This window comes from Nicotiana attenuata, unplaced genomic scaffold, assembly GCF_001879085.1.
Source record: "Nicotiana attenuata strain UT unplaced genomic scaffold, NIATTr2, whole genome shotgun sequence".
Lineage (NCBI taxonomy): Eukaryota > Viridiplantae > Streptophyta > Magnoliopsida > Solanales > Solanaceae > Nicotiana > Nicotiana attenuata.
This window is the reverse complement of record NW_017670602.1, coordinates 205,624-216,276: the sequence shown is the minus strand read 5'-3', so window position 1 is coordinate 216,276 and position 10,653 is coordinate 205,624. Positions and strand designations below refer to the sequence as shown.

The window sequence follows — 10,653 nt, the reverse complement described above, 5'->3', positions numbered from 1 at the left end:
GTAAAAACAAATAATCATTACTTACAAAGTCTAAATATTCCCAATAATAATTGTGGAACTGATATAAGCATTAAGGAGTACACAGAAAACCAAAGAAATACAAAATAAGCATCTTCAGTAGGGTATTGAGACCATGAATTGATGCGGCCAGCAATTTGATTGGGCCATGAGTACCAAAAGCTAAGTTCAGGCTAAATGTGGAAGGATAAACCATGCAAATATATACCTTGAGACTGTTTATCGGCTAAACATGGGTGGTCCTTTGGTTACTGCTCAGAATGATACCTTAGGGAGAACTTGGGAGAATGACGTGAAGTACCTGCACGTCAATAGCTCTGCATCGGTGTTTCAGTTAATCCTTCAAGCATAAAATATCCAGATACCATCCGTCCTGAAATAGCACCAAATTGGGTTTATGCTACTGCTGAAACCATGGGAGATGCTAATACTACCAATGGGAATTTCAATATTACATGTTTTAACCTTTATATAAATGATAATCAAGGAACAAATAGGGTACATAGATACTGAACTACACTATCACCTTCATTCAATACTATTGGAACTCCAGTTCCATATGCACTCCATTCTCTAAAAGACTCCCATAAGTCACCAAGCACAAAGTACGGCTGAAACTCCACATCACACGTCCTCCAACCCCTCATAGTGGTCTGTTACAAATAGAATAGTATTTCAGTCAAAACCTATATCTTAACAACAAAAATAGAAAAACCTTCAACCATAACCTACACACAACAACTAAATTATCAATCATATCCAGTAAAAGATTAAAAAAGTATATCAATACAACTATTGTTCAATCAAAATCTATAATAGTAACAACAAACAACAGATAATCCCGACATAATGTTCCACTAAGCAGATGATAAAGAAAATATTTGGGGAATATTTATATAATAGGAAAAGTAAAAGAAGTCTTTCTAGCAATGTAAAATAACATGAACAGTAAAAATAATTGAGAGTGCAACATAGCTTTAAGAGATTTACATGATTAAGTATTTTGCTTATACTTAGTGCTAACAGAAGTTAACACACATTGGAGCTTCACGGTAGTTCTCCCCAGAGAAACTATTGAATTAACTTTCTATACATAGAGCTAGTACTTCTCAACCCCCTAACAGAAGAAAATGTAATAACTCAAAAATTGCAGTTATGAAGATATCTTGATATCCTCTATTGTGTTGCTGAACCTAGTTTCATCTCCCCCCGCCAAAACAACAGTGACATATATATTTATTGGAAAAGAAAATAGTACCTGATAATTTCATCATGTCTAGATTCATCTCAAACCAAATTACGAAAAACTTCTTTATACACCACATTTTTAGCTTCATTTGTTATTTGGCCATCATCATCATAAACTAAAATCTTCAACTCTTTTCTACTCGTCACGCGTGAAAGAGCAACATACAGTTGTCCATGAGTAAATACTGGCTTCTTCAGAAATAATCCCACATGAGACAATGACTGGCCTTGACTTTTATTAATTGTCATGGCAAAAGATACAACAATTGGAAATAGTCTTCGCTGGAACTTAAAAGGTATTCTTGCATCTGATGGCGTCAACGTCATTCTCGGGATAAACACTTTTTGTCCAGCCATATTACCCGATAAAACCATGGCTTCAATAACTCGATTTCCAAGTCTTGTGATGATCAACCTCGTGCCATTACACAATCCTGATGACTGGTCTATATTTCTCAGCAACATCACAGGAACACCAACCTTCAAAGTAATAGAGTGATTTGGAATTCCAGAACATTTAATACTGTTTAGGAATTCGGGTATGTGTACGTGCTCCAAAGCTGAAAAAGAATGATCAGACATACAGACTGTATCAGAACTCAAATATGTCTTCTCAGGACTATGATTGAGTGAAACCATATATTCATTGATCGACTCCACCATATCAAGAGTCGGAGCAAGAATTGCTCTTTGTTGGAGGTAATCAATGTCACTGGAATGATTAAAGAAATCTGGATATGTACTTTCAACAATTGCCAATATTGGATCATCACAATTATTTATGAGAAGATCATCGGGGATTTGGACTTTCTCAATGCCATCAATGGAACTCCCAATCCTTCCATCACCGATTGCTAAAATCCATTCAGAAATTTTTTTTAACTCATCCAAATGTGCATCTAACTGATCTCTTTGTAACCTCATATTCTTTGTTAGATTTAAGACTTCACAGTGGGCCCACAAATACGAAGAATTAAGAGTAGCGTTAACAATATCTTGCCTAGATCCTTTTGCAATGACAGGCAAAATTTGTCTAAAGTCGCCACCAAGAACAACTGTTTTACCTCCAAAAGGTTTATCAGCACTGGATGTGTCTTTAAATCTAAGAATATCTCTAAGAGTTTGATCAAGAGCTTCAAAACAATATTTATGCATCATTGGTGCCTCATCCCAAATAATCAACTTTGTCTTTATAATCAAATTTGCTAGAGGACTACCTTGCTTTATATTGCATGTTGAATCTTCAGTTGGATTAAGAGGGATTGCAAATCTCGAATGAGCTGTTCTACCACCTGGTAACAAAAGAGATGCAATTCCACTTGATGCAACAGTTAACACGATGTCTCCTCTAGATCGTATGCCAGAAGACAGAGTCTTCCAAATAAAAGTCTTTCCAGTTCCTCCATAACCATACAAAAAGAAGAATCCACCTTTGGCTTCATTCACTGCCCTCATAATTTTGTCATAAACCGACTTTTGTTCAACTGTCAAATTCATTAATAATTATTGATGTTCCTCTAACAGAGAACGACGATTATAATGCAATTCATCATGGATTAAACTATTGCTATGGTCAACTTCTTCCTCATTGTAAAGAGGTCTTGGCATTGTTGGAAAATCATGAAAACTTCTTCCACAGCTTTTCAAAACTTTTTCCAACTTTTGTAAATAACGATTTTTCAATTCATCATCTGTTAGCTCTGCCTCTGAAACAACAAAAAGAATAATAGAATTTAAATAACAATAATATAAAAAATATATTACATGATTACACAAATAAGGTACATTTAATTTAGCTTTTTAGTTAGGTTAGTTGCTTATAATAATGATTTACACAACAAAGAACTTATGAATGCTATGTCGTGAAACTCCATATTATCTTAAACATAAAGGTCATAAATTAAAGAATATCAATTATAAAGAATTAAGTACAAACATATATGATATGAGCAAGATTGTTGGAATTATTTTTTCGCTAGAATTTATGTAGATTAGTTTCCTCTTTATAAGTATATATTTTTATTATATACAGTTGAATAATCTATTTATATTCTCGTATGCATACTGAAATTATGTAAAAAAAATCATAACTGAAAATATAAGTTTGAACATACCTGGATTAGCCAGTAAGACTCTTTCTTCATGGAGGATATCTTCTGATAATAATTGCCATGTTTCTTGCCAAACATTTTCTGGTCGTGACATCAAATTCGATAACAAAAACATAGAAAATAATTGCCTAAGATACGATGGCATACCCCAGCTACTTGCCTCCTTTATGCAATCCACATATTCTTTGTCATCATCAATTAAACCAAGTGCAAAACATGCTTCTCTAAATGTATGATGATCATGATTGTTGTCACACCTCCTTTTTGGGTTGATTCCTTGCTGCAAAGCTGTTTCTAGCGCTTGCGCATTTCTTTTCCTTTTGGTTACACCTGCTTCTTGCACGGTTGCTTGGATTGCACCCGTTTCATCTTTCAAACAAAGAACAATTGTTAGTTTGAAACGGTGGTTGGTTTTGTGGTCTTGATCGTCTCAATTGCTCGATCCCGGTCTAGCTTCTGTTGAGAACCTCTGCTGCTTGCTGGTTTTGAATATTAATCTCTCTTTCAAACCAAAAGGCTCAACTTTTGGGATTTCATGACGACTCGCCCGCGTGGGGCTTCGACCCTTTCACTTTATGCTGCCTTCAGGACTTTTGCCTTTGACTTCCTTTTCCTTTTCAATAACTTTGATTTCAGAGCATCAGCCATCATGGCCAGTCGGGATCGACTTGATGCACCCGCTGAGGCTGGGTACTTTCCTTTAGCTTTTGTAAGGCAGAGCCCTGAAAAGCCAATCTTGCCACCTTTTTTTTGTATTAGTTTCCGGAACAGAGTTAGACCGAAAGGGATTTCAAGGAAAAAGTAGACAAAAGGCAAGAAAATAAATTTAAAGAGAAGCGTCCCTTTCGGGAAGAAAAGAAGGACTTATCTGGGGTGCATGCAGACTTCAAATAGACATGACATGCTTCTTGGACTGGATTCCCGACCCGCACAAACTTTTCCAACTTCTCATAAACTCATTGACCCGTGTTTCAAAACCAGGGAATCTTGCCAGGACTCTTTCAGTGGTGGGAGATGTCTTCTTTTCGACCGACGGCGCCCTTTGCGGGTTTTCGCCAATCGACCTCTCTCATTTCTGTTCTCACCGTCGCCCGATAGTGCTCTTTACAAGTTTTCACTAAACGGACTCTCTCGTTTTCAATTTCTCTGCTCACCGTCGCCTTATGGTGCCCGTAGGTTTTCACCGATAAGACTCTCTCATTCTATTTCTCTCAGTTTGATTGTATCAGATTCCAACAATGATGTTTTCCGATTCTAATACCTTTGCCAATTGATCAGAAAGACTTGGACAGGGTTTGGGTAAAAAGAATATGGATGGAATTAGAACTTTGGAACCATTCTGGTGGGCTCATTGCCGAGCCATTATATCATCTGCCCCAGTTTCACTTTTTTTGGGGAAATTGGGATTTTTGTTTTGGTGTGACTGAACCCCAGAGAGAGGTTGCCTACGTATCCTTTCGGAATCAAGTCAGACGTAGTTCAGGTTTGGGTTTGGCTGAGTTTGATTTGGGCTGGTGTGAATTAATTCAAGACTGGCCCAAATTTATTCCCATTTTTAATTTCTAACTCCCTTTTATTTTTAACTCCAAAATTAAAGCTTTTTCCTTCTCCTTTTTTTTAAAAAATTAAAACTAAAAATCCTAAATTACATTAAAAATCGAACTAACTCATTAAAAATACTAACTAGTCCTAAATAATTAACACCATTGATAAATTAAAGAAAAACTACTCGAAAAATCGAAAATTAAAATTAAAGGGTGCAAAATGACTATTTTTTTGTGATTTTCTTTTTATAAAACAACTTAATTACTAAATAATTTTTAAAATGCAAAATTAACTCCTAAAAACAAATGCACATATATTTTTGTATTTTTTATGCAATTAATTCCTAAAAAAAATCAAGTAATTAAGAGAAAAATCCTAAATCTAAGAATTCTGTAGGAGTAATTCACGCGAGGCAAAAATCACGTGCTCAGAGCTGCCCCTCTTTGCTCGGAGACATGAAGGGTTTTCGGGCAAAGATAAATGAGCAATTATGAGGGATTTTTGCCCGCTCGGCACTCCATGAGAAGCATTTTTGAAAAGTGTCTGACCGAACCTTGCTTCAAAGGTTGCCTACATATCCTTGGCTGTAAAGGAATCAGGTCAGTGTAGTTCTGGAAGTTTTGGTAGCTGGGACTACCGGGAGCTGTGATTTTACTGCTGTTGCTGCTGCTACTGCTTGCTGACCTCCTTATTACACCAAAAGAAAAATCAAAGCTAAGCTAGCTATGCCTATCAACTACGAGTTACAAGATTCCTATCTATAAATCTCTTGAAGCTTGATCTTGAGTATTAGCTGATTTTGCTGTGGACCCCGATTTGAATCTTGATGCTCGCAAGTTGTAGGAGCTGGTTCTTTCTTCAGCATTTGGATCAAAGCGGGATATGCGAAGCTTGGGACTTCAATCAAATTTTGAGCAGTCCGCATCTTTGTCTGCTTCAGCATTTTGAATTCACTTCTTTTTGTTCTTTTCTTTATTCTGGATCGAGACTCATTCTTTTGGTCATCTTGGATTCCGTGCCTCGAGGTCAAACCTGCTCAGACACCAAAACAAACAAACGAACGAAATTTTTCTGCCCCAGTTTTCACTAGGAAAATTTCGTGAGTTATTTGTGACAAAAGTCTGAACTCATTCTTTTTTTTTCATTTTTTTTTGAATAAAACAAGAATTGTGTTTGCCTAGGATGGCAAAAATTAGGGAGTGAAGCCCTATATCTAAAATGTTAATTCAGGGATTGGAGCCCTAATGTTGGAAAAAGGCGACTAGGGAATAGAGGCCCTATGTCTAAAAGGCGCAACTCAGGGATTGGAGCCCTAATGTTGGCAAAAGGTAAAAAGCTCAACTCAGGGATTGGAGCTCTAATGTCGGCAAAGGGTGACTAGGGAATGGAGGCCCTATGTCTAAAAGGCGCAACTCAGGGATTGGAGCCCTAATGTTGGCTAAAAGGTAAAAAGCTCAACTCAGGGATTGGAGCCCTAATGTTGGCAAAAGGCGACTAGGGAATGGAGGCCCTATGTCTAAAAGGCGCAACTCAGGGATTGGAGCCCTAATGTTGGCTAAAAGGTAAAAAGCTCAACTCAGGGATTGGAGCCCTAATGTTGGCTAAAGGCGACTAGGGAATGGAGGCCCTATGTCTAAAAGGCGCAACTCAGGGATTGGAGACCTAATGTTGGCTAAAGGGTAAAAAGCTCAACTCAGGGATTGGAGCCCTAATGTTGGCCAAAGGCGACTAGGGATTGGAGGCCCTATGTCTAAAAGGCACAACTCAGGGATTGGAGCCCTAATGTTGGCTAAAGGCGACTAGGGAATGGAGGCCCTATGTCTAAAAGGCGCAACTCAGGGATTGGAGCCCTAATGTTGGCTAAAAGGTAAAAAGCTCAACTCAGGGATTGGAGCCCTAATGTTGGCAAAAGGCGACTAGGGAATGGAGGCCCTATGTCTAAAAGGCGCAACTCAGGGATTGGAGCCCTAATGTTGGCTAAAGGCGACTAGGGAATGGAGGCCCTATGTCTAAAAGGCGCAACTCAGGGATTGGAGCCCTAATGTTGGCAAAAGGCGACTCAGGGATTGGAGCCCTAATATTGGCTAAAAAGCTCAACTCAGGGATTGGAGCCCTAATGTTGGCAAAAGGCGACTAGGGAATGGAGGCCCTATGTCTAAAAAGGCACAACTCAGGGATTGGAGCCCTAATGTTGGCTAAAAGGTAAAAGGCTCAACTCAGGGATTGGAGCATTAATGTTGGCGAAAGGCGACTAGGGAATGGAGGCCCTATGTCTAAAAAGGCATAACTCAGGGATTGGAGCCCTAATGTTGGCTAAAAGGTAAAAAGCTCAACTCAGGGATTGGAGCCCTAATGTTGGCAAAAGGCGACTAGGGAATGGAGGCCCTATGTCTAAAAGGCGCAACTCAGGGATTGGAGCCCTAATGTTGGCTAAAAGGGTAAAAAGCTCAACTCAGGGATTGGAGCCCTAATGTTGGCTAAAAGGTAAAAAGCTCAACTCAGGGATTGGAGCCCTAATGTTGGCAAAAGGCGACTAGGGAATGGAGGCTCTATGTCTAAAAGGCGCAACTAAAGGTTTGGACCCCTAATGTTGGCTAAAGGTAAAAACTCAACTCAGGGATTGGAGCCCTAATGTTGGCAAAAAGCGATTAGAGAATGGAAGCCCTATGTCTAAAAGGCGCAACTCAGGGATTGGAGCCCTAATGTTGGCTAAAAGGTAAAAAGCTCAACTCAGGGATTGGAGCCCTAATGTTGGCAAAAGGCGACTAGGGAATGGAGGCCCTATGTCTAAAAGGCGCAACTCAGGGATTGGAGCCCTAATGTCGGCTAAAAGGTAAAAATCTCAACTCAGGGATTGGAGCCCTAATGTTGGCAAAAGGCGACTAGGGAATGGAGGCCCTATGTCTATAAGGCGCAACTCAAGGATTGGAGCCCTAATGTTGGCTAAAAGGTAAAAAGCTCAACTCAGGGATTGGAGCCCCAATGTTGGCTAAAGGCGACTAGGGAATGGAGGCCCTATGTCTAAAAGGCGCAACTCAGGGATTTGAGCCCTAATGTTGGCTAAAAGGTAAAAAGGTCAACTCAGGGATTGGAGCCCTAATGTTGGCAAAAGGCGACTAGGGAATGGAGGCCCTATGTCTAAAAGGCGCAACTCAGGGATTGGAGCCCTAATGTTGGCTAAAAGGTAAAAAGCTCAACTCAGGGATCGGAGCCCTAATGTTGGCTAACAAAGTAACAGGTTGATATTGGGAATTCTAAACTATCCTCTTTTGGGATTTTCTTCTTTTGTTATCTCATTTTCTCTCTTTTTTCATTTTTGATAAGATGTAGGAAAGAACTTGGAGGAAACTTCCCTTTTGCATTGATTATTTGCTGCAAAGCTGTTTCAGCACTTGCGCGTTTCTTTTCTGTTGGCTGCACCTGCTTTTTGCACGGCTTCCTGGATTGCACCTATTTCAATTTTCAAACAAAAAATAATTGTTAGTTTGAAACGGTGGTTGTTTTTGTGGCCTTGATCGTCTCAATTGCCTGATCCCAGCCCAGCTTCTGTTGAGAACCTCTGCTGCTTGCTGGTTTTGAGGATTAATCTCTCTTTCAAACCGGAAGGCTCAACTTTCAAGATTTCATGACGACTCGCCCGCGCGGGGGCTCCGACCTTTTCACTTTATTCTGATCTTAGGACCTTTGTCTTTGACTTTCTTTCCTTTTCAATACCTTTGCTTTGAAAGAATCAACAATCATAGCCAGTCGGGATTGGCTTGACGCACCCGCTGAGGTTGGGTACTTTCTTTTAGCTTTTGTTAGGCAGAGCCCTGTAAAACCAGTCCTTCCACCTCTTCTTTGTATTAGTTTCGGAAACAGAGTCAGACCGAAATGGATTCAAGGAAGAAGTTAACAAAAGGCAAGAAAATGAATTTAAGGAGAAGCATCCCTTTCGAGGAGAAAAGAAGGACTTATCTGGGGTGCATGCAGGCTTCAAATGGACATGGCATGCTTCTTGGACTGGATGCCCGACCCGCACAAACTTTCCCAACTTCTCATAAACTCATTGACCCGTGTTTCAGAACCAGGGAACCCTGTCAGGACTCTTTCAGTGATGGGAGATGTCTTCTGTTCGGCCGACGGCGCCCTTTACGGGTTTTCACAATCGACCTCTCTCATTTCTCTTCTCACCGTCGCCTGATAGTGCTCTTTACGAGTTTTCACTAAGCGGACTCTCTCATTTTCAATTTCTCTACTTACCGTCGCCTTATGGTGCTCGTAGGTTTTCACCGTTAAGACTCTCTCATTTTATTTCTCTCAGTTTGATTGCATCAGATTCCAACAATGATGTTTTCAATTCCCACGCCTTTGCCAATTGATCGGAAGGACTTGGACAAGGTTTTTGGGTAAAAAGAATCTTGGATGGAATTACAACTTTGGAACCGTTTTGATGGGCTCATTGCCGAGCCATTATATCATCTGCCCCAGTTTCACTTTTTGGGGGAATTGGGATTTTTGTTTTGGTGTGACTGAACCCCAGAGAGAGGCTGCCTACGTATCCTTTCGGAATCAAGTCAAACGTAGTTCAGGGAAAACATTTTGTTTTGTTTTGTTTTCTTTTTTTTTTCTTTCTTTTGTTTTTTTTGTTTTTTTTTCCACTTTTTTCAATGATTTTTCATTATTTTCATTTTTCATTTTTTTTGTCAATAGTACTTTCGGGTTCCAAAAAGGGTAACCAAGGAAGAGTAACCGGCTCAAAGGGTTTGCGAAAGATCGATAGTGTTTGGATAGCAAGAATGAAAGCCTTCGTCATCCCAATTGAACAAAGTCATTGCTGCAGAAAGCCTAAACATAGTACCTTTTTACTGCATCCGCATTCACAGCTGCTTCGGGATCATTTCCTTCAAAATTGCCGAAATACAATGCTCCTCTCGGCAATATCTTTCTGATGATGTATGGGCCCTTCCAATTAGGAGCAAATTTTCCTTTTGCTTCCTGGTGATGAGGGAGAATGCGCCTTAACACAAGTTGTCCCACTTCAAAATTCCTGGGCCGCACCTTCTTATTATAAGCGTGGGCCATTTTTTGTTGGTACAACTGCCCGTGGCAGACTGCACCCATCCGCTTTTCATCAATTAAAGTCAGCTGTTCCTGACGGGTCTTGACCCATTCGTTGTCCTCAATCTCGGCTTCAACGATGATCTGGAGAGAATGGATTTCTACCTCTGCGAGTATAACAGCCTCAGTTCCATAGACCAAAAGGTATGGGGTTGCTCCAGCCGATGTGCGCACCGTAGTGCGATATCCCAATAATGCAAAAGGCAACTTTTCATGCCACTACTTGGAGCTCTGAATCATTTTTCTCAAAATCTTCTTGATGTTCTTGTTTGCTGCTTCGACGACACCATTGGCTTTAGGTTTATTCTCAAATTCTTCCAATTCTCCATTTATTTCCCTAAAAGCCTCTTCTTCATCGTATTCCGGTTCCTGGTTCATTATTTCACAGTTAGACAGCGTGTTTGGATTTGGGCATGAAGTCCGCAAGCATGTCATGTTATTTAAAGCCGCATTATTAGAACTGAGAGAAGAAATAAAAGAGAAAAAATGGCAACATCAGAAAGAATAAAGAAAGATCAACGATGAAATATTGATTTCATTTCTCGGAATTTAAAGATAACAGGGTTTACATTTGGAAATTAAAAGACAAGAAACTAAAGAAAACATCCGAGTTACACCCTGGAATAACTCG

The 10,653-nt window shown here is 39.7% G+C and overlaps 1 pseudogene; it reads right to left on the bottom strand.

The window, feature by feature from the left end:
- Positions 1-326: 326 nt before the first annotated feature.
- Positions 327-10,653, bottom strand: part of LOC109241409 — an 11,377-nt pseudogene continuing 1,050 nt past the window's right edge.